Source organism: Anolis carolinensis, unplaced genomic scaffold (assembly GCF_035594765.1).
Source record: "Anolis carolinensis isolate JA03-04 unplaced genomic scaffold, rAnoCar3.1.pri scaffold_10, whole genome shotgun sequence".
NCBI lineage: Eukaryota > Metazoa > Chordata > Lepidosauria > Squamata > Dactyloidae > Anolis > Anolis carolinensis.
Genome location: NW_026943821.1, coordinates 12,620,135 through 12,643,921, shown reverse-complemented (window position 1 = coordinate 12,643,921; position 23,787 = coordinate 12,620,135).

Sequence of the window (23,787 nt, the reverse complement as noted above, 5' to 3'; positions counted from 1 at the left end):
AACACTAAAATCAGAATATATAAAAATTAATGTGGTATAATAAAACAATACAATCTCTAAAATCAGAACACTAAATAAAGAACAACACTCTGAAAACGGGAATTCCACACAGGAAACAATCAGGGCCAGCTAACACCTCCCAACAAAATATTCCCATCATCAAAGTCTGGCAAATCCTCTGTTTTCTCAGGGCCACAGACAGTAGAAGCACATTAAATATCGCAAACAACACCACTCTGAAAACAAGGGAATTCCAGACAGGAAACAATCAGGGCCAGCTAACACCTCCCAACAAAAAATTTACTCGGGGAGGAAAGAGCCAGGCTTTAAAGCGGCAAGGCCATTACATCCTAATCATTTTTCCTAATTGCAGCATTCATACTTGCCTCCAACAGACAAAAAAAATCAGAAATATTGTATATTCACAACCTTTAGGAAATAATATCCCCTGATGGCGCAGCATGTTAAAGCGCTGAGCTGCTGAACTTCTGGACCGAAAGGCCGCAAGTTTGAATTGGGGGAGCAGAGAGAGCCCCCACTGTTAGCCCCAGCTTCTGCCAACCCAGAAGTTCGAAAACATGCAAATGTGAGTGCATCAATAGGTACTGCTCCGGCAGGAAGGTAACGCCGCTCCATGCAGTCATCCCACATGACCTTGGAGGTGTCTACGGACAACGCTGGCTCTTCGGCTTAGAAATGGAGATGAGCACCAACCCCCAGAGTCAGACATGACTGGACTTAACGTCAGGGGAAAACCTTTACCCTTTACCTTAACTACCACCAATTCCTCAATACTTTATTTCCCATAACACCAGACTTCTCCACAGCAATGCGTGGCCGGGCACAGCTAGTGCAATATAAAATGAGACTATTATAACAGTTAAAAATCAGTCAACTAAAGCAGCAATACAAGAGTAAAATGTTGAATTAAAGTGCATAGAAAGTAAGGACATAATAATACAGGATAGATTATTAATACCATCTGATGAGATTCTCCTCCTCTGTGTTACATCATGCTGTGCAACATCATTTAAACAACTTACCCACATCTTTGGGGCTTAGCAAAGTCAGTACTCCATGAAGGGGGTCCTTGCAGTATGGTAGAAATTCCTTACTCCTTTCATAGCTTTTCTTGTCCTAAAACTTTGGATAAAGAAAGAGTGATGACGAACAGGAGTTCCTCATTCCTACCCATATATTTCTCAGTACTGTCTTCTCCTCATTTCTCTGTGAAAAGTAGTGAAATTAGAAACTTTAAAATAAACCTTTTCTCCCCCAAGAAATGAAAGGATCAGTGTGTGCCAAGAAGATAGAAGCACTTGGAGTCTCAACAGAGAATTTAAGCAAGTTTAAGTCTAAGTTTTAAATACTGCATTAGGTTTCTGGATCATCCTTCTCCAGGCATAGCTGAGAAAGTTGCAAAGTTATGTCAACTTTGTTATGTAAGCTAACAACCGGCTAGAGAAACATAATAAAAATGTCTGATGCCCTCTAAGGAAAAATATCTTCTACAGGAGAGTTTGAAAAGAACAGATTAATAGACCCCTCACATGAAACTTGGTTGGCACATGGCATCTCCCTAGGTCTTTTGTAACCATTTGCCACCCTAGTAGCACACTAACTCCTTGTTAGCTGGATATAGCTTGCCTAATAATAATAATAATAATAATAATAATAATAATAATAATAATAATAATAACTTTATTTATACCCCGTCACCATTTTCCATGTTAGCAGAGAGCAAAGGGGAGTCTCTTTTCCATACCTAAACAAGTTTTTCATTCAGATGCCTGTCGCAGCATGTGCGTCTAGGAAAAGAGTTGGATGTGTTGGCATTCTCCATCAGGTTTGAATGTTTGCTAGACCTAAGCTACATTTTTGTCTTGTGGACAAGGTAGCTGTTGCTGTTTTGGGGAGTGTCAGGACCCAGGCTGCAGAGCACCAATAACCATGCGCAGAGACCAGATTCTATCTAATATCTTTATTAAAGAAATATATAAAGTCAATAAAAACAAGTGAAGAATATAGTTCAGAAGCAGACCTTTCAGGAAAGGCCAAATATAGTCCAGGAAAATATTGTCCAATATAAGATATTAGAGTCCAAAGTTATAATCCATTAACCGCAACACACACTTTGCCAAGCAATAGTGTGGGGAGATGACAAGGTCTTATAGTCTATTGAAGCTTGACAACAAGGCTGGAACACAAGCTTGATTCTTGGCTGGATCAAGACTTGAAACGTGGCAACATGAAGCATGAAACAAGGTCCGTGGCAAAACGTGAGACAAGGCAAGACTTGAAACTAGATCCGGGAAGCAGGGAACAAGGAATACGAAGTCCACACACGATCTCTCTCTCAGGCTGATCAATTGACTCCACAAGGTTCCCCTTGCGGCAAAACCCCTATATAGGGTCTTGTTTTCCCGCCAACAGAACACTTTCCCTGGAGAACAAGAAGCGAAACCCAACTCTGTCCAGATGCATGACTCCTTAGACTTTCCCAAGGGAAGCAGACCTAATCAGCTAGTTGTTTGGCAGCGATTCTGGGACTCCGGCGATTAGCCTCCCTGACTCCTCTATCTCTATTATAATTGTCCTTTCGGGAAAACGGGGGAGAATTCTGCCCAAGGCTTGTTTGGTTAACTTCCTGAGGGCAAACATCCTCCAGGTGGAGAGGCTCCGATTCAAGCTGAACCGGTGGAAATCCCATGTTTTCCTCCTCGTCTGCCACAATAGCACTAGGAACGGGACTACAAGGCCCATGAGACATCACAGGGAGTGACGTATATTTCATCTGAGGTTTTGGGATGATTTGTGCTTTATGGGATAATTTGTAGAAGCAGAGACCCTTCTGGTCATGTATATACTTTGGAATCCATGCTGTACACGTATCCATGGTAACCTGACTTGATAGTATTAACCACAGATACCACTTTTACCTGCTCTTTCTATATGGTTTCAGTCCCACCAGGGTTCATCAAATCCAATGGGAGGCAGTGCCCGGCCTGCTTTGGCAGTCAGCATTCTCCATGTGGATCAGGCATGGTAGATTGTTCCATGAGACCCATTGCCTTGATGTGGAGCAAGTCGCTGATCTAGGTAATTCCAAATTTCAAGATTTGTATGTAGCTATTATCTGATGTCACACAACAGACCTATCGAACACAAGGTGCTTGTGAGGTTAATGATGAAGAAACTCTGAACTAGTACATTTTATGTAGGCGTGTCTCAGTTAACAAAATAGTTGATGAAGAACCAACTTTTTACAGTGGAAATTGCAGTTTGGTTGTGATGGGCCAGTCATTACATGGTCAGGTTTAGACTCACTGGGACTCAAAACCTCTGTCAGGCTGGGTACCGATCATGATGGCCTGCCCCAGGAGGTTGAGGGATCTGGGTGGAATCTTGGTGATTTTCTTGTGGACTCTGCAGGTGATTCTGTTGAAGCTTTGGCTGACTCTAAAATGGAAAAATGAATAGGGCAGTAGACACGATTGTTCCTGAGCATCCCCTCTTACAGGGTGGAGTTAGACCAGTCCCCTGTTTTTCCAGAGAATTTTGCAGTGATGAAACAAGTGAGATGGAAACTAGAACAATGTTGGCTCAAAGCGAATCTGACCCAACATGGACTAGTGTTTACATGATGACAAATCCAGGCCTTCAAGATGGATGTGGTCCCTTGGGCACTTTCTTCCAGTCCTCATCTGCTTCGGCCCTCCTCTCAGCATGCAGATGTGGTGGCCTGCCATGTCCCCAGACTCAAAAGAGGGCTGGGGCAGAGACACGTAGCTGCCCAGGGCTTCTTCACACTCGGGAAGAGGTGGAGAATCTATGGAAATGCTGTGGAGGAGAGGGGAAGGGGGCATGAGTTTTTTCCTCAGCATGGGACACCTGGCCTTTTGACCACGTTCTCCCCTTTAACTGCTGTTTTTTTTTTGCCAGCGCAAGAAGGACAAGTTGCAGGCTCAGTTTGCTGGATAGATGGGGAGGAGGGAGGAGGAGGTGGAGGATGGGAGACAGAGAGGAGCCCAAAAAATGCCTCACTCTGACCCAACGAACCCTAACCCACAAAGCCACAGCTTCCTCACCCTCGGGAAGGAAAACTGCATCCTGCCCTTCATGGCAAAATGACCCCCCTCTGCCCGCCCTTTTGATCTTTCAACATATGGCCCATATGGAAAAAAGGTTGCCCATGCCTGGCCTACACCATGGGAATGGAGTCTGCCACCATTGTATCTGCCAAGAACTGGCCAGCGGAGCTGTTTCATTTGATCAATGGGCTATTGCACAGTGGTCTTCAAGGGAAAAATGCTGGCCACTCAATAGCCATTTCAGTCTGGTTTCAGGCCTGACTATGGGACAGAGACAGCTGTGGTCACCTTGGTGGATGACTTACACAGAGAACTGGACAGTTGGAGTATGTCCCTCTTGGTTCCCCTGAACCTCTCAGCAGCTTTCGATACATCGGCTTTTGATTGATCATGGTAAGCCTCTGAGCCACCTCATTGAGGTAGAACTTGGAGTCACTGTTTTCCTGTGGCTCTGGTCCTTCCTGGAGGGGAGAACCTCAAAAGTGGGGTTGGGGGATCCCTATTGGAGCCTTTGGCCATTCCTCCAGGTTGTGGTTTGTCCCTCAAGCTGTTGACATGAAGCCACTGGAAGAGATCCTCCAGAATTCTGGAGTGGAGTCCCATCCATATGGAGATAATCCTTTCCACACAAAGTCAAGGAAGCTGTTCTGGTTCTAAACCAGTGTCTAACATCAGAAATAGAATGGATGAGGCAAATTAATTTGAATCTAAAATACAAATTTTTATAAATCTTTGTGAGAGAGAAATGGTTATTGAACTTTTTCTGATTTCCTGCCTTGACTTTTTTACTAGGTTTCTTTACGAGAGAATACTACAGGAAGGGCTGTATTACATCTCTGTTCTGTGTAGGGTGGGACATACTTTATAAGCCACGGAACTGAAATTGTTAAAAAGGAATGCACCCCAGCTTCTGCTATAGACTGAGTTCCTCACAGTACATCTCAATACCCTGATGCTGAACTGACTTTGCATTACAGTCCACCTGTTTAAAAAAAGACATTTTAATTTTATTGACTACAATCCACATATAGTACTTGAAAAAGGCCAATAAGTTATTAGAGTGGTCAACAGAGCCAGAATATGTTAAAATCTGTGTTATTAAATTGGCAAAAAATTTCAGATGCCAAATTATGATGTCAGAGTGGGAAACAATTTGGAATAAGAAACTAAAGTATACATATGCCTCAGACCTACAAGAAAATTGGCTTAAAATGTTCCACGGATGGCATATAACACGGAAAAAAAAATTCGGAATAATGTACAAAAATACCCAAAATATAAATGCTGGAAATGTAAAAAACAAGAAGGGTCTTACTTCCATATCTGGTGGACTTGCCCAGAAACAATTTTTTTTTTGGAAAATAATACATGAGGAAACACAGAAAATATTACAAAAATCATTCCCAATGAAGCCAGAATCTTATTTACTTGGATTAACGGAGAACACAATAAATTTTAATCAGAATGAGGACATTATATTCACCTATGCTGTGACAGCCGCAAGAATAACCTTTGCGAAATATTGGAAACAAAAAGAACTCCCAACAAAACAACAATGGTTGGAGAAATTGGACGATATATATGATATGGATAAACTAACATACTTAATGAAAGTGAGTAGAGGAAATGCAATAAAACGAACAAACTGGGAAAAATATGAAGAATATAAGAAAAAGTCAAAGGAAAAATAAGTAAAAGGAGAACCCGAGAAAGGACATTTGGAACTAGACCAGACTATAAAAAGAAAATGAACAAGAAATGAAAATCAAACCACAAAGGACAAAAAGCGGAAGACCAAACAGAACTTTTTATTCCCCATTATCCCGTCAAATCCCTTTAATACCTAATCCATGTTTCTTCCTTTCTTTTTATTTTTCCTTTTCCCCCCTTCTTTTTCTCTTTCTTCTTTTCTTTCTTTCTTTGCTACACCCCAATCTTATTACCAACCTATCCTCACCTACCCTATCCCTTGTATATACACAAAAGAAAATTTGAATAAAAATTATTAAAAAGAAAAAAGAAAAAGACCAATAAGTAACGTGCACCCATACTTCTAACCTATGCTACAAACTAAAAACTAATAAAACTGCTACTAAAAAGAAATTCACACACTTTACGTGTTGCAGAAAGAAAAAAGAATGAGAAATAAACGAATTAACAAGTTGGCCTACAATTTTCCTATCAATGGTCTATCTTGAGGGATACATGATTCCACCAGTATTTTACAGACTTGAAAATGTAGCTTCTTTTAGTCACGAGATTATCAATAAATCCTTGAAAATGGAAATGGAATTTTTCAAGGCTATTGAAATATGGAGTTTGTAGGCTCAGGTCATTTCTCAGACTTTTCAATATTTAGCCGATTTTTAATAGCATTATGTTAAGTATTCCATTGATTCCAGTTCCATTTTCTCTCTCTGAAATTTTCAGCCAAACAACATTTGTTGTCATGTTCAAAATTTGTTCCTAAACATACATTCTTGCAATAAGAAGATGTACTAATTTATGGGGAAAGGAATAAGTTCTGACAATGTGTGGAAATTAATAGAAAGGCTTTGAGAGAGAAAATGTTTTCTGAATGTCTATCTCTGTTGATTAAAATGTGCAATAACATCAAGACACCTGTAATATTTGTTACCATGAAAAGAACAAATAAAGAATTCAGCCGGGCTCAGCACAGCAGGCTAAACCACTATGCTGCAGAAAGATCCTACTGATTGAACGGTCAGCAGTTCGAGCCCGGGTTGGGGATGAGCACCTGCCATTACCCCAGCTCACCTGCCCACCTAGCAGAGGCAACAGAAGAAATGCGAATAGATAAATAGGTACTGCTTTTGTTGTGGGGAGGCTATAAAGGAGAGTTTAAGGACATCGTTCGGGAGGATTGGAGGAGCTCCTCGGCATGGAAGATGGAGTGACAGCATGCCCCCTGCCCCCAAATAGCTGGAGCCAAACACAGCCTCCAAAGATGTGAAATAAGATGTGAAAAAACCTCTTCTGTGTTGTCTGTTCTTGTTAATTGTATAATTGGCATTGAATGTTTGCCATATATGTGTTTTGTAAAGCTGCTCTGAATCCCCTTTGGGGTGAGACAGGCAGGGTATAAATACAATTAAATAAATAGATAGATAGATAGATAGATAGATAGATAGATAGATAGATAGATAGATAGATAGATAGATTTGAGAAATGATTGAAAAACACTTCTCAAGAATCACAGTCTCTAATTCTCTCTGTCCTTAAGCATATTGCCTGGAGTGTTATCAAAATCCACCTTTTGAAGGTTGCTTGCTTAAAATGTAGGTCAGTGGTTCTCAACCTGTGGGTCCCCAGATGGTTTGGCCTATAACTCCCAGAAATCCCAGCCAGTTTACCGGCTGTTAGGATTTCTGGGAGCTGAAGGCCAAAATATCTGGGGACTCACAGGTTGAGAACCACTGGTGTAGGTGGTCTGTTCTGGTGTGGGGTGGCTTATGTGGTTTTTAAAAAGCTGTTACCAAAAGGAGGTGGGAAAAACTGAATGCATATAGTTCATAGGTAAACTAGAAAACCTTCCCTGTTCATGGTTTTCTGGGAAGATTGTAAACCTTCAATTTAAATGTGTGTGTGTGTGTGGTTTTTTTTGGCAGGGGAGTAATCTTCAATATAGTGGCCTAAATATTCTAAAAGAACCACATTCATATGATCTTGGATACTAAGCAAGGCCAACTTCGGTTACTACTTGTATGGGAGACTGCCAATAAATTCTTCCAGGTGTCACCATGTATGTTTCAGAGAAAGAACCTGGTAAAACCACATCAGAATATTCATTGGCTTTAAAAACAACTTGTCAAATTCATGGGGTCACCATCCATCAACAGGTCACTGTAAGACATGTACCCATAGGCACTGAATATTGCTAAGACTGGAGATGAAAAGGTAGGTGGGAGAAGCACCTGCAGGAAGCAGATGAAGGAAATGGCAGAGGAGTAAACACTCTCTCCCCCCCCCCCCCCATATCAGAAATGAGAACTCTAGTATACCACCTAATACAGGTACCTTATCACACAATCACTTAATCACATGCCATTTTTTAAAAAATAAACACGGTACAGCTAAGGAAGTTTTGGGGCACCAAACAGAGCAGAGGTGTGCCACCCTTATAGTGTTCTTGCTTAGGTGGACTATTGTCATCATTCCAAAAGTTTCCTTCAATTTCAGGTCCATGGTAAAAACTGGTCAACTAGGATGGATCTGAGGACCAATTTCAAGTTTGTTCATTGAGTTTCAATTTCCAAAATTTATTTTTAATTGCCCTTTTCTATTTTTTAGAACTAAGAGAATGGAAAGCATACATAATAAAATAATAATAATAATAATAATAATAATAATAATAATAATAATAATAATAAAGAAGAAGAACATGCCCTGGCAGAATATGTAAATTAAAGTGAAGAACCTGCTTTGATTGAAGTCAAAAATCAGAAACTCCTCAAAACACAGCAGACAAAGAATCACTACAAGAAAACCGCACTACAAACTAGAGCTGACAGCTGGCATAACAAAACACTGCATGGAAAGTTCCTTGACAAAATTGAAAAAAAAGCTGATAAGGAGAAGACCTGACTATGGCTCACGAATGGGACCCTAAAGAAGGAGACAGAAGGCCTGATCCTTGCAGCCCAGGAGCAAGCTATCAGAACAAATGCAATTAAGGCCAAGATCGAAAAATCAGCTGATGACCCAAAATGCAACCTGTGCAAGGAAGCTGACAAAACCATTGATCATATCCTCAGCTGCTGTAAGAAAAATCACACAGACTGACTACAAACAGAGACACAACTATGTGGCCCAAATGATTCATTGGAACTTACGCCTCAAGTACCACCTCCCAGCAGTAAAGAACTGGTGGGATCACAACCTGCAAAAGCATTGGAGAATGAGCACGCAAAGATACTGTGGGACTTCCGAATCCAGACTGACAAAGTTCTGGAAGACAACACACCAGACATCACAGTTGTGGAAAGGAAAAAGGTTTGGATCATTGATGTTGCCATCCCAGGTGACAGTCGCATTGACAAAAACAACAGGAAAAACTCAGCCACTATCAGGACCTCAAGATCGAACTTCAAAGGCTCTGGCAGAAACCAGTACAGGTGGTCCCGGTGGTGATGGGTACACTGGGTGCCGTACCAAAAGATCTCAGCCGGCATTTGGAAACAATAGACATTGACAAAATTACTATCTGCCAACTGCAAAAGGCCACCCTGCTTGGATCTGCGCGCATCATCCGAAAATACATCACACAGTCCTAGACACTTGGGAAGTGTTCGACTTGTGATTTTGTGATACGAAATCCAACATATGTATCTTGTTTGCTGTGTCATACCATGTCATTGTGTCAATAATAATAATAATAATAATAATAATAATAATAATAATAATAATAAGCATTCCTTTGGGAAAGCAGCACTTTAAGAAGCCAGCCAACACTGGAGAGCACCTGGCACTCTGTGGCCGTTGGTTGCAGGTGGGCAGAGAGATCTGCACCATAAAGGACTGGAATGGTTGAGCTAGGAGGTGCCAAGTGGTAAGGTGTCCTTTTCTTTGATCCTCCCTCATTCTAAGACTATTTTGAGGTGTAAGCTCATTCACATTTCCAGAAATGTAATCAGTAAGCAAATAAAGAAATAATAGATTTTTTAGACATTATTTTGGGAGATACTGGGGGTTGAGGCAAAAGTGGGGAGATCAATGCCAGGTGGTGGTGGGTTGAATCTAACATGTGGCCTGTGGGCCTTACTGTTCTCCCGAGTGTCGTGGATTGTACTGGTTTGATGGAACATTGTGACTTAATTTAAGGCAGTTTCTTTTAACTTCTAAATGGATCGATTGCTTGACATATTCAACTAGAAAAGTATGCCTTAGATTGAATCCTATTTCCCTTCTGTCACTATAGTTTTGCTGGGCTGTTGTTCTCATCTTTCTACTGTCCTGGAAAGATACAAGGGTATAACATTTAATAACATTTCAGTAGAGCCAGGATTTCTGGGGGGTGGGGTCCGGGGGGGGGGGAGGGTTCCATCGAAGGTTCCATCGAGGTTGTGTGGGGGAGGAGGGGGTGTGGCCAACAGTTTCCCAGGGAGAAGCGCAACAGGTGTCTTGCGACCCTGGAGAAGGTTAGGTGTGGTAGCCTCCATGGCAGCCCCTCCGGGTTGAAGGTACTGCTGCTTAATGCCAAATCCGCCAGTGGGAAATCTGCAATTATCCAGGACTTAATCCTGGATGAGCGGGCGGATCTGGCTTGCATCACCAAGACCTGGTTGGATGAACTGGGTGGGGTAAACCTTACCCAGCTTTGTCCTCCAGGTTTCGGGGTGCATCAGCAGGCCAGGCCTGGAGGGCGGGGAGGTGGGGTTGCGGTGGTCTTTCGGCAGTCCATCGCCCTGGTCAGATGCGCCGTTCCGCAATCTGCTGGGTTTGAGTGTCTCCATTTGAAGGTGGGTACCCAGGACAGTTTGGGGATTCTGCTGGTGTACCGTCCACCCCGCGACACAGCAGTCTCCCTACCTGAGCTAACTGAGGTGGTCTCTAGCGTGGTGTTGGGCTCCCAGCGCCTTTTGGTATTGGGTGACTTCAATATCCACGCTGAGGCCACCTTGACAGGTGCGGCTCAGGAATTCATGGCCGCCATGACGACCATGGTGCTGTCCCAAGTAATATCGGGTCCCACCCATCAATCTGGTCATACACTCGACCTGGTCTTTGTTGTGGGCGATGGTTTGGTCAGAGTGGAAGAGCAAACTATTCTTCCATTGTCATGGTCTGACCATTATCTGATCAGTTTAAGACTCACAGTGTCCTCAAACCTCCGCAGGGGTGGTGGGCCCATTAAGATGGTCCGCCCCAGGAGACTTATGGATCCTGAGGGACTCCTGACGTCTCTTGGGGTTCTGTCTGCTATGGAGGCTGACGATCCTGTCGATGCCTTGGTCACTCGTTATAATACCGAGTTGTCCAGGGCTATTGACATGATCGCTCCCGAACGTCCCCTCTCGCTGCGTGGAGTTGCCCCGGCTCCCTGGTTCACCGGGGAGCTGGCAGAGATGAAATGTGGGAGAAGGAGACTAGAGTGGCGCTGGCGGAGAACTCGTGACATTTCTGACCGAGCATGGTCTAAAGCTGCTATTAGGGCTTATTCCGCGGCCTTGCGGGCAGCCAGGAATGTTTTCACGACTGCCTGCATCGCGTCTGCAACAAATAGATCTTCTGAGTTGTTCCAAGTTGTTGGGGAGCTCTTCCACCCTTCTCAGGGTGGGGGGGGGCACCTGACTCCTCGGCAACTCGGTGTAGCGAGTTCGCTCACCATTTTGCAGACAAAGTCGCTCAGATTCATTCTGACTTGGACGCCAGTCTTGATGCATTGCCAAGTGAGGTAACCGAGGCATCTGTCTGTTTGATCTTGTGGGATTCGTTTCAGTTTGTGCAACCTGATGATGTGGACAAGATTCTTGGAGCGGTGAGGGCGACTACCTGTGCCCTAGATCCCTGCCCATCTTGGCTTTTAAAACAGGCCAGTGGTGGGTTAGTTGATTGGTTTGTGGCAATAATTAATGCCTCTTTGGGGCAGGGCAAATTTCCATCCAGCCTAAAACAAGCCGTGGTAAGGCCTATTTTCAAGAAGGCCTCATTAGATCTGACCAATCCTTGTAACTACAGGCAAATCTCTAACCTACCATTCTTGGGCAAGGTCTTGGAGCGGGTGGTTGCCTCTCAGCTCCAGGGATTCTTGGAAGATACGGATTTTCTGGACCAATCACAGTCTGGCTTCAGGCCTGAGTTCAGTACCGAGACGGCTTTCGTCGCCTTGGTGGATGACCTCCGCAGGGAGCTGGACAGGGGGAGTGTGACCCTGCTGGTTCTCTTGGATATCTCAGCGGCTTTCGATACCATCGACCATGGTATCCTTCTGGGGCGGCTCTCTGGAATGGGCCTTGGGGGTACTGCACTCCAGTGGCTCCAGTCCTTTCTGGAGGGTCGTTCCCAGTTGGTGAAGCTGGGGGACACCTGCTCGGACCCCTGGCCATTGACCTGTGGGGTCCCGCAAGGTTCTATTTTGTCCCCCATGCTTTTCCCCCCCCCCCCCCGGCTTTTGTCGTCTGTTAGATTTTTCATTTTAATTCAAGGTTTCTTCCCATTCCAAATAAATTTGCGTATGTCTTTATTCCAATTTGTAAAGTTCTTTTGGTTCCTTAGGATTGGGAGGCATTGAAACAGAAATAGCATTTTTGGGAGTATGTTCATTTTGACCGTTGCCATTCTACCCCATAGCGAGATCTTTAAATTTTTCCATGTCTCTAGATCTTTTTTTATTTCGTCCCATGTTTTCTCGTAGTTATTTTTTACTAGTTGAATATTTTTTGATGTAATATTTATCCCTAGGTATTTAATTTTTGAGGTTATCTGGATCCCGAATTGTTCTATTATTCTGTCTTGTTTTTTCTTTTGGATATTTTTTTGCTATAGCTTTAGTTTTACTTATGTTCATTTTAAATCCTGCTAAATCTCCGTATTCCTTGATAGTCTCCATCCATTTCTCTCCCTTGTTCACCGGGTCTTCTATAAAACATATTAGGTCGTCCGCATAAGCTCTTACCTTGTATTTCAGCACCCTGTAATTCTTTGTCCTCTCTGATTTTATTTAGTAATATCTCTAATATCATTATAAATATTAATGGTGACAAAGGGCAGCCTTGTCTTGTCCCTCTCTGTATTTTAATTGGTTCTGTTTCTGAGTTGTTTATTATGATTTTTGCTGTTTGGTCTTGATAGATTGTGTCTAATAAATTTTGAAAATAATAACCTATGTCCAGTTCTTGCGTTAAAAGTTTTAAAAAATTCCAATTCACCCTATCAAAAGCTTTTTCAGCGTCTATCGCTAGAAAAAGCACTTCTCTCTGGTTATTTATTTCATAATATTCAATGAGATCGAGGAATATACGAACATTATCTTTAATGTGTCTATTTGGAAGGAATCCCACTTGGTCTTCCTTTATCCATTTTGTTAGGAATTGTTTTAGTCTCTCAGCTAAGATGTTTGAAAAAATATTGTAATCTACATTTAGTAGGGAGATGGGTCTGTAGTTCTTAATTTCTTCTGGGTCAGTATTTTCTTTGTATTATATATAATATTTTTATTGTGTTATTTGCAAGCAATCTGTATATTTCTCCTTACATGTCAACAAATATGTTCTTTTTTTCCAATGAATAAAACCACATCAATATACCCATCACCTAGAAAACGTGTAAAGAAAAACTAACCAAAGCAATATTAAAGGAAGGGAGAAAAAGAGGGAAAAAAAGGAGGGGAGGGGGAGAAGAGTAGTTCAACAGATGCTATATTTTCCCTATAACTTCCAGAGCTCTAGATGTGGTCTTTTTTGTTGTTCTCTTTATTCATACCTTTAAAATTTGTAAGTAAAAAAAAAAAACATTTACTACCTATATTTTATGTTGTGATCCCAGAGAGTTTCGTTAGTCTAGTTTTATATAAAAAATTATTTTTCTCTTTTGTAAATAATCTATCATAGGTTTCCAGTCCGTTTCATTTTTAAAGTTTCTATCCTGAGCTAGTTTTTGAGTCAATAGATCCATATTCATTACGTCCAGCACTTTGTTAATCCATTTCTCGCTACTTGGTACTTCTTCTAGTTTCCATACTTGTGCTAGCACTATTCTTGCAGCTGTGGTCAGGAAGAATATAAGTTTATCAATGTTCTTATCCATTTGTGGGTCAGATATTCCCAGTAAAAAGTATTCTGGTTTAAAATCAATTTTTTTTTAATATTATGTTTGTAATTATTATATATATCTCGTACCAGAATTTTTTGATCTTTTTACATTCCCACCACATGTGTAGGAAAGTGCCCGTGTGCTTTCCACATTTCCAACAACATCCGTTATTTTTTCCTCTGGTGTATTTAGCCAATCTGTTTGGTGTTAGATACCACATATAAAACATTTTATACCAATTTTCCCTAATTTCATTAGCGTAGACCCACTTCAATTTTTTTGACCATAATTCTTCCCATTGATTCATATATATTGTATGTCCAACTGCTCTAGCCCATTTTATCATAACTTCTTTTATTTGATCTTCCTCTAGCGCCCAGGTAAGTAATTGTTTATATAATATTCTTATTAATTTGCTATTCAATTTCAAAATTTTGTCCCATAGTTTTTCTGCTGTTTCGAATCCTTTCTCCTTGTCTTCTTTATATTCTTCTTTAATCTGCCAATATTGAAGCCAATTCATTTTTGGATCTAGTTTTTTAAATTCTTCGTATGCTTTTAGTTTTATCTCTTGATCAGTGGTTATTAATAGTTGTTTATATGTAAACCACTGTTCAGCCGGAGATTCTCTTCTGTGGTTTGCTTCTGTAGGGGAGAACCACATAGAAGTTTTAGTGTGGAATCTATTTTTATATTTGTCCCAAACTTTAATTAATGCAGCCCTTATAAAATGGTTTTTGAAGTTCTTTTCTATTTTTATCTTATCTTTCCATAAATAACTATGCCACCCTCTTCTCAAATCTTCTCCCTCTAGAGTCAGAATTTTTTTCTTTTCTAGTGTGGCCCAATCCCTCACCCAGGTCAATGCCGCTGCTTCATAGTACAGTTCTAGGTCAGGAAGGCCTAGTCCGCCTCTTTTTCTACCATCTTTTAAGTTTGAGATTTTTATTCTAGCTTTTTTGTTGTTCCAAACAAACCTTTTGATGTCCTTCTCCCACATTGTGAAAATCTTCCTTGTTCTTATTATTGGTATTGTTTGAAATAAATATAGCATTTCTGGGAGGATATTCATCTTAACAACAGCTATTCTTCCCAGCAGAGACAAGTTTAGGTTATTCCATCTTTTCATTTTATCTTTTATTCCCGTCCATTTTTTTTCATAATTATTTTTTAGTAACTGTGCGTTACTTGTAGTAATCTCTACTCCTAAATATTTTACCTTTCTAACAATTTTTACTCCCATCTGTTTTTACAATTCCTCTTTCTTCTTCGCTGAGATGTTTTTGGTTAACATTTTTGTCTTTTCTTTGTTAATTTTGAATCCTGCTACCTCACCGAATGTTGTTATTTCTTCCCACCATTTGGGCCATTGATTTACTGGGTCTTCGATAATACAAGCCACATCATCCGCGAAGGCGCAGAGTTTGTAGCTATTGTTTTTTATTTTCAGACCTTTTAACTCCCCACTTTTCCTTATTCTTGTTAAAAAGACCTCCAAAGTAATTATAAAAATTAACGGGGATAACGGACATCCCTGCCTCGTCCCTTTGTAAATTCTAAATTCTTCTGTCTTATGTCCATTAACTATAATACTTGCAGATTGTTCCGAGTAAATTGATTCAATCGCATTAAGAAAATAGTAGCCAACGTCCATTTCCTTTAGGACCTCTATAATGAAATTCCAATTGACCTTATCAAAGGCCTTTTCGGCGTCCAGAAATAGCAGACTCACCTCTTTTTGTATGTTTTTATCGCAATGCTCAATTATGTTAAGAATAGTCCTGATATTATCTTTAATCTGTCTCCCCGGGAGGAAACCCGTTTGTTCTTGGCCTATTCTCTCATTAAGTATTCCTTTTAACCTTGATGCTAGAATATTGGTGAAGATTTTGTAGTCTGTGTTAAGCAAGGAAATTGGTCTATAATTCTTAACATTTGTGCAATCTGCTCCTTCTTTGGGTATTACCGATATATTAGCTGATTTCCATGAATTGGGTATTTGCTTTTCTTCCAATATCTGGTTCATTACATTCCTTAGAGGTACTATCAATTCATCAGTATTTTCTTTGTGTATTACCACAATTGATGCTTCTTTCCATGTTTCTGGCATTTTCTTTTGGTTTCTTATTATATTCATTACATTTTGGAGGTGTGGTGCTAATTCATTTTCAAATGTCTTATAGTATATTGCAGTTAGTCCATCAGGCCCTGGGGCTTTTGAACCGTCTATTTTTCTAATTGCTTCTTTTATTTCTTGTATTGAGATTTCCTTATTTAAAGATTCCCTTTCCTCTGTTGTTATTCTTTCTAATTTTAATTTTCCCAAATACTTTGTAATGTTCTTTTATTTCATCTTTCTCGTATAGTTTACTATAGAATTTGAAAAACTGGTCTGTTATATCTTTCTCTGAGTAAAAGTATTTCTCTCCGATTTTTATTCTGTTTATATAGGCTGATTCCCTTTTTTCCCCCTCAATTTCCTTGATAACCAGCGCCCTGGTTTGTTTGCGTTTTCAAAATGGTCCTGTTTTATATACTTTAGTTGTTTTGCTCTTTGTTCTAGTTCCAGATATTCCCTATTCTTTTGTCTTATTGCCAATTCTTGGATGAGTTTATTGTTTTTGGGGTTCTTTTTTAATTTGTTTTCCGTTTCAATTATTTTTTCAGTTGCCTGTTTTAATTGTTCCTGATTTTTCCTCTTTTTTTGAATACTTTGTTGTACGAAGTACCCCCTCATCGTTGCTTTGCTAGCCTCCCATACTATTGTTGGTGAAATTTCTTGGTTATTGTTGATTAGAAAGAATTCCTCTATTAATTTCCTGTTTTTTTCTATATCTTCTTTCCTTTTTAATAAATTTTCGTCTAATCTCCATTTCCATTTTCCTCTTTTTTGATTTAAGATTAACTCAATTGGGCTATGATCTGAGTCTATCATGGGGAGAATCTTTGTTTTAGTGACTTTAGATGTTAATGAGCTTGAGATCCAAAACATATCGATTCGGGACCAGCTTTTGTGTCTAGCTGAGAAGAAGGTAAAGTCCCTATCTTTTTCATGTTGCAGCCTCCATAGGTCTACCAAATTATATTCATCTTTTAGTTTTTTGAATCCTTTAGATAGTGTTTCTTTATTTTTTCCCTTTCTTTTCTCTTTACCTGGGTTTTTATCTATTTCATTATTCAGTACTCCATTAAAATCTCCCATTAAAATGATTCCATCAAATTCTTTTTCTGCTATGGATTCTTTTAGTTTTTTCACAAATTTTGATTTTGTTTCGTTAGGCGCATAGATATTACATAACAGTATTTTTAAGTTATCCAACTTTATCATTACTTCCCTCATTGTCCTTGAAACTTAATTCAGCTGGAATTTTGGGGTTAATGTATGTAACTACCCCTCTTTTTTTCTGTGTGTCTAGCGAGTAAAATTCTTGTCCTAGTTTTTGGTATGTTAGCAATTTAGCGTGTTCTTGTTTAATATGGGTTTCTTGTAAAGAAATTATGTCATATTCCAGTTTTTTAAATCTCTTGAATATTTTATTATGTTTCTGGGGTGCATTTAAACCGTTAACATTATGACTATATAATTTTAGATTTCTACTCCTGTCTATTCTTGTTCTCTGTCTTTGGGGTCACCTCCATCATCTTCTGAGGGGTTTATCGAACTCTCTTCCCCCTCTTCCACCTCTTCCTCTACCTCTCCTTCCTCCTCCGTTCTGTCTCCTCCTATTAGTTGATCATCTCTTAGTTGTTTTTCTCTGTCTGCTGTTCCAAATCGTTGAAGTGTTTTTGGTTTCTTCCGTCCGGGCTTTTTTACCGTCATTCTGTCAGTGTAATCTATCTCTTCTTCTTCTTCCATCTCCTTCTTGATTTTTTAATAGAAATTTTGTGCCTTCCCTTCCGATGTTATCCAATATTTCTCGCCTCTGTATGTCGCCATTAGTCCTTCTGTTTTCTCCCATCTGAACCTTATGTTGTACCTTTTCAGTTCGTCTACCAAAAAAAGGTATTTCCTTCTCTTGTTTATTGTATCTGATGGAAGTTCTTTCAATATTATAAGTCTTTTCTCCTTGAATGTAATGGAGTTTTCATTATTCAGTCTCAGTATTTCGTCTCTATAGATTTTCTTTGTGAAGTTTACTATTACATCTCTTGCTGTCTTATTCCTTTTAGCATAATTAGTGTTGATTCTGTGTACCCGATCTATTCTTTCTTCAATGTCTTTTTTTTGAGCTTTGAAGGAGATTCGACAAGATTTCTGTCACCACTGTCCTTATGTTTTCTCTTGGTTCTTCCCATATGTTTCGTAGTCTCAGTTGATATTCGAGCTCTTTTGTCTCCATCAGTTCTTGTTTTGCTTCTATTTTATTGGATTTTTGTTCTAGTATTTGAACTTCTCTCTGTAGTTTTTCGTGTAAATTTCTGAGTTCTGCTTTATCATTTTTTAGTTCTTTCATTTCCTGGTTCAGGCTCCCTATTTCTTGTTTCATTCCTTTCAATTCGCTTTTGATTTCTTTCTTAAATTCAGCCATTTGCTCCTGAGCCAATTTTTGGTAGGCGTCCTGCTTCTCTTGCATTCTGTAAAGTTCTTTAAGAATCATCTTTGTCATCTCTTTGACCTGAGACTCCTCCGAAAATGATGCCCTTTTCTGCATGATTTTTGATTCTTTTAGATCTTTCTCACTTCTCAGTTTATAAGCCATTATTTATTTATTTATTTATTTATTTTATTATTATTATTATAATTTTTTAATCCTCCGTGTGATCTTCTGGTTTATTCCTTCAATCTCTATATTTATTTTCCTGAGGTTTCATCCGGTTTTAGGTGCTTCTATCTACTCCTCAACTTAGTGTAGCCGTATATTTTATAGTCTCCAGCAGTCTTGTAGGTGTAACTTTTCTTTTCCGTTAGTGTTTATGCGTCTCTGGAGGCAAGGAGGACAATTCTGATAGTTTAGAAAAATTATATAATGAGGCTAGGTCTTTCTAGGGTATCTAGGTGATTCGGAATAAGTTTTAGAGTGTATGCAGAAGTTATAATTATAGCAAACCAATGTTTGGTTGCTCTCTCTTTTAATTAGGTTAAGGTAATGTAATGTAGTATTCCAATTATCTTTTAGTTTGTTGCCAATCCTGTCAGAGTGATGTTTGCTCCCGGGGGCTTCCTTTCTTTTATTCTTTTGTTTTGATGTACTGTTATTGTGGAGGGTCCGTTAGCACTTTTCCAGTGGTATTTCTGTATGTCTTCCCTCACCAGTTCGTGCTTTCCTTTATATGGCTACCGTATCTCTGGGGCCCTCTATGCGAATATCCTTTACTGGCTTCGGTTATGGGTATTTTTCTTCCCTCCTCCCCCGAGTTACCTCTCCTTCACTTTCTCTTTCTCTTCTGCTTCCTCTCCTCTCTCGCGTCTTCTCGCGCCTTCTCGTCCTCTTCTCGCCCTTCTCCTTTTCTCTCTGGGCTTTCCTTCCTCCCCGCCGCGCCGCTGCGCCGCTGCGCCGCTCTCTTCCCACGCCGCCCAGCGTCCCCAGAGCAGATCCTGGTCTCTTCCCCCTTCTCTCTCAGCGTTTCCAAGGTCAGTGTTCTGTGGTCGCCATATTTTTAACCCTCACATTCCATGTTTTTCAAAGTTTCAGAGTTTTCAAAATTTTCCAAGTTTTGTTTGCTTATTTTATGTCCCTTCTTCTCTTTCCCAATTTATTTGGTGGGTTCTCTCCCATTTGTCCTCCCTGTTCTTTCACAGTTTTCTATTTGTTTCCCGATTGGTTTGGGCTTTTACAGCATATATTTTAATGCCTTTCCAGTTAACTCTGTCCAGTTCAGCTTGTTTCTATTCAATTCTGTTCAATTCGAGTCAGCTCGATTCTTCATTTTGAGTTAAAGTTGTTTAATACCCGAATGAAGCATTCTTACCCCGTCCGGTGAGGCCTCTTTCTTCTGTTTAGTTTTTCTTTTCCATAAATCTCTTCTGTCGGGATGTGGTGGCGACGGTTGTACCAAGAGCCGATCCGGCTGTCGGTTCGCCTCCCGCGGCTCGCTGTACTCTGTGAGGACTGTTTCCCGGGCCTTTCTAGGTGTCCCTCCTTGGTGGGGGGGCCCCTCTATAGGCTGTCGGATGTCCTCATGGGTTATGCTGTCTCCCCGCTTCAGTCCGCGTGGGAGAGGGAGCGTCCGCTCTACCCAGCCGTGCGGTGAGGCTGATCCTCTGTCAGAGCTTCAGAGGACCTGTCCCGTCGCCATTAATCCACACCGGAAGTCACCCATTTATCGTCCCCCATGCTTTTTAACATCTACATGAAACCGCTCGGAGAGGTAATCTGGAGTTTTGGAGTACGGTGCCATCTCTACGCGGATGACACCCAACTCTTACTACTCTTTTCCACTGAAATCCAAGGAAGCCCCTCGGATTCTGGACCAGTGTCTGGCCGCTGTGTTGGCCTGGATGAGGGTGAACAAACTGAGACTTAATCCCGACAAGACAGAGGTCCTCCAGGTCAGTCGTACGTCTGATCGGGGTATTGCATGGCAACCTGTGCTTGACGGGGTCGCACTCCCCCTGAAGGCGCAGGTCCGCAGCTTGGGGGTCCTCCTGGATTCGGGGCTGACACTTGAGGCTCAGGTGTCGGGCGTGGCCGGGAGGGCCTTTGCACAACTAAAACTTGTGCGCCAGCTGCGACCATTCCTCGAGAAGTCTGATCTGACCATGGTGGTCCATGCCTTAGTTACCTCTAGACTGGACTATTGCAATGCGCTCTACATGGGGCTGCCTTTGAAGACGGCCCGGAAATTACAACTAGTACAGCGTTCGGCAGCCAGGCTTCTAACTGGAGCGAATTACAGGGCGCGTTCAACGCCTCTGTTTAAGGAGCTTCACTGGCTGCCATTTACTTTCCGGGCCCAATTCAAGGTGCAGGTTATCACCTACAAAGCCCTAAACGGTTTGGGACCGACCTACCTTAGAGACTGCATCTCCCTCTATGAACCCACACGTTCTCTTCACTCGTCGGGGGAGGCCCTTCTCTTGCTCCCACCACCCTCACAGTCAAGGTTGGTGGGGACAAGAGAGAGGGCCTTCTCCGTCGTGGCCCCCCGGCTTTGGAACTCTCTCCCTAGAGAGATCAGGCAGGCCCCTACCCTCCTCTCCTTCCGGAAGAGCTTAAAAACCTGGCTCTTCCAAAAGGCCTTCGATGTTTAGTTGTTGCTGGATTGATCTATCTGTCCATTCCATAATAGTCCCATTGTTGTTGTCTTGCCATTTTATACCGCACTTTATTGTCCATTCAACTGTGAAATTTCCTTTTCCCATTTCATAACATTTCGCCTGGGATCTACGAATTAGTCTCCTGTTTTTAACACTGTATCCTGCTTGTTGATTTTAATGATTGTTTTTATTGATGTTGGTGTTTTTTACTGGGATAATTATTTTATTGCTTTGTTACTGTTATTTGTTTGTTTTATCGGGCCAGGCCCCATGTAAGCTGCTCCGAGTCCCTTTGGGGAGATGGGGCGGGGTATAAAAATAAAGTTATTATTATTATTATTATTATTATTATTATTATTATTATTATTATTATTATTATTATGGGTATTGCAGAACTTCCAACGGATTCTGGAAGGAAGCACCTAGGAATGCAATCTTTTTTTCTTTTCTTATATATGTAGCTAGATGTTGCTCAGGCACCCAGTGCCTTACCTTACTGAATTACCAATCCATTCAATGGCCAAGGGAGCACATACCTGTCTACTAGGGGTGTGCATAATTTCATTTTAAATTCATATTTCAGATCAAATTCATTACATTCATGCATACAAATTGACATCTGTAGATGTATGAATCTTTCTCAAACTTCTGGAGATTGATGCCCTGGTTATCTTGTGCATTGTATATAAAATTCAAGTGGATAGCTCTTGTAGTTTTTTTAAAAATGTTGTTTATAAAAACTGAAAATTTCCGAAACATCTGTGGATAAGTGAAAAGTTCTGAAATTTGGAGGGCTAACATCCGAAGAGTTGGCATTGTCCGTAAACCCTTCCTAAGTCATGTTGCTGGCATGACTGCATGGAGTGCTGTTACCTTCCCGCCAGAGCAGTACCTATTGACCTACTCACATTTGCATGTTTTCGAACTGCTAGGTTGGCACCAATAAAAAATCATAATAATTGTAGAAGACATTAAATTAAATTGCAATAGTCAAATAAAGTAAGTGATTTCTTAGATGAATTGTAATTGGACATTGGAACTTCCTTGATTCCTTTGGGACAGAGCCCTTTAAGAAGCAAGTTGAGGCTGGAGAGCTCCTGGCACTCTCTGGTCCTTGGTTACAGGTGGGTTGAGAGACTTGTATCACAGAGGTGTCCGTTTCTTTGATCCTCCCTTCCTCTGAGACCATTCCGAGGTGTTTCTTGGGTTTGGTAGAACATTGTTCTGACTTAGTTTTCTTTAACTTCTAGATTGACTGATTGCTGGAAGAATACAACTGGAAAGGTATGCCCTGGATGAAATCCTTTCTACCTGCGGATGGAGGAAATATTGATGTATTGATAAAAGTCCCCTCTACATGAGTCTGTTAACCCAAGGCCACCCTGGAGAAGACGTGCTCCCGAGTTGCTCAGGAGGCAATCATGGACTTTATCCCCATGGTGGAGGTGAGGCAGAGTTTAGGAAATCCCACTGGGCCTAGACCATGTCAGCCCCACTGGCACCTTATCATCCAGGTCAGGAGTCCCCTATTTCTTCTGGCCACATGAATGCCTCTGCTGATATCTGCATGGGGGAAGCACAATGTGCTGGTGCTCTGCAGTCATCTGGTGATGGGGGAGATACAGGTCTGATTTTTCCCGTCCTTGATAAGTGCAGAGGAAAGGGGATGGTAGTGGTGTATTAATCCAAATCGGAAATACAGCTGCATTACACTGCATCCTTCCTTCTTTCTCTTTCCTTCCTCCTTCCCTTCCGTGCTCTTTCTCCCTCTCTTTCTCCTTCCTTCTTTCCTTCCTTCCTTCCTTCCTTCCCTCCCTCTTTCGTTCTTCCTTCCCGCCCTCTCTTTCTCCTTCCTTCCTTTCTTCCTTCCTTCCTTCCTTCCTTCCTTCCTTCCTTCCTTCCTTCCTTCCTTCCTTCCTTCTCTCTTTCCTCCCTCCCTCCCTTCCTTCCTGGCCTTCCTTCCTTCCTTCTCTTTTTCCTTCCTTCCTTACCTTCCTTCCTTCCGTCCTTCCTTCCTTACATCCCTCTTCCTCCCTCCCTCCTTTCCTTCCTTCCTTCCTTCCTTCCTTCCTTCCTTCCTTCCTTCCTTCCTTCGTTCTTCCTTCCCGCCCTCTCTTTCTCCTTCCTTCCTTCCTTCCTTCCTTCCTTCCTTCCTTCCTTCCTTCCTTCCTTCCTTCCTTCCTTCTCTCTTTCCTCCCTCCCTCTCTCCCTTCCTGGCCTTCCTTCCTTCTTCTTTTTCCTTCCTCCTCCCCTTCCTTCCTTCCTTACATCCCTCTTCCTCCCTTCCTCCTTCCCTCCCTTCCTTCCTTCCTTCCTTCCTTCCTTCCTTCCTTCCTTCCTTCCTTCCTTCCTTCCTTCCTTCCTTCCTTCCCTCTTCCTCCTTTCCTCCTTCCCTTCCACCCTTTCATCCTTTTTTCCTTTCCTCTTTCATTCCTACTTCTCTCTCTCTCTTTCTCCTTCCTTCCTTCCTTCCCTTTTGTCTTTCCTTCCTTCTCTCTTTCCTCCCTCCCTCCCTCCCTCTCTCCCTTTCCTTCCTCTTTCCCTTCCTTCCTTCCTTACATCCCTCTTCCTCCTTTCCTCCTTCCCTTCCACCCTTTCAACCTTTTTTCCTTTCCTCTTTCATTCCTACTTCTCTCTCTCTCTCTCTCCCTCCCTCCCTCCCTTCCTTCCTTCCCTTTTGTCTTCCCTTCCTTCTCTTTTTCCTTCCTCCTTTCCTCCTGGGAGATG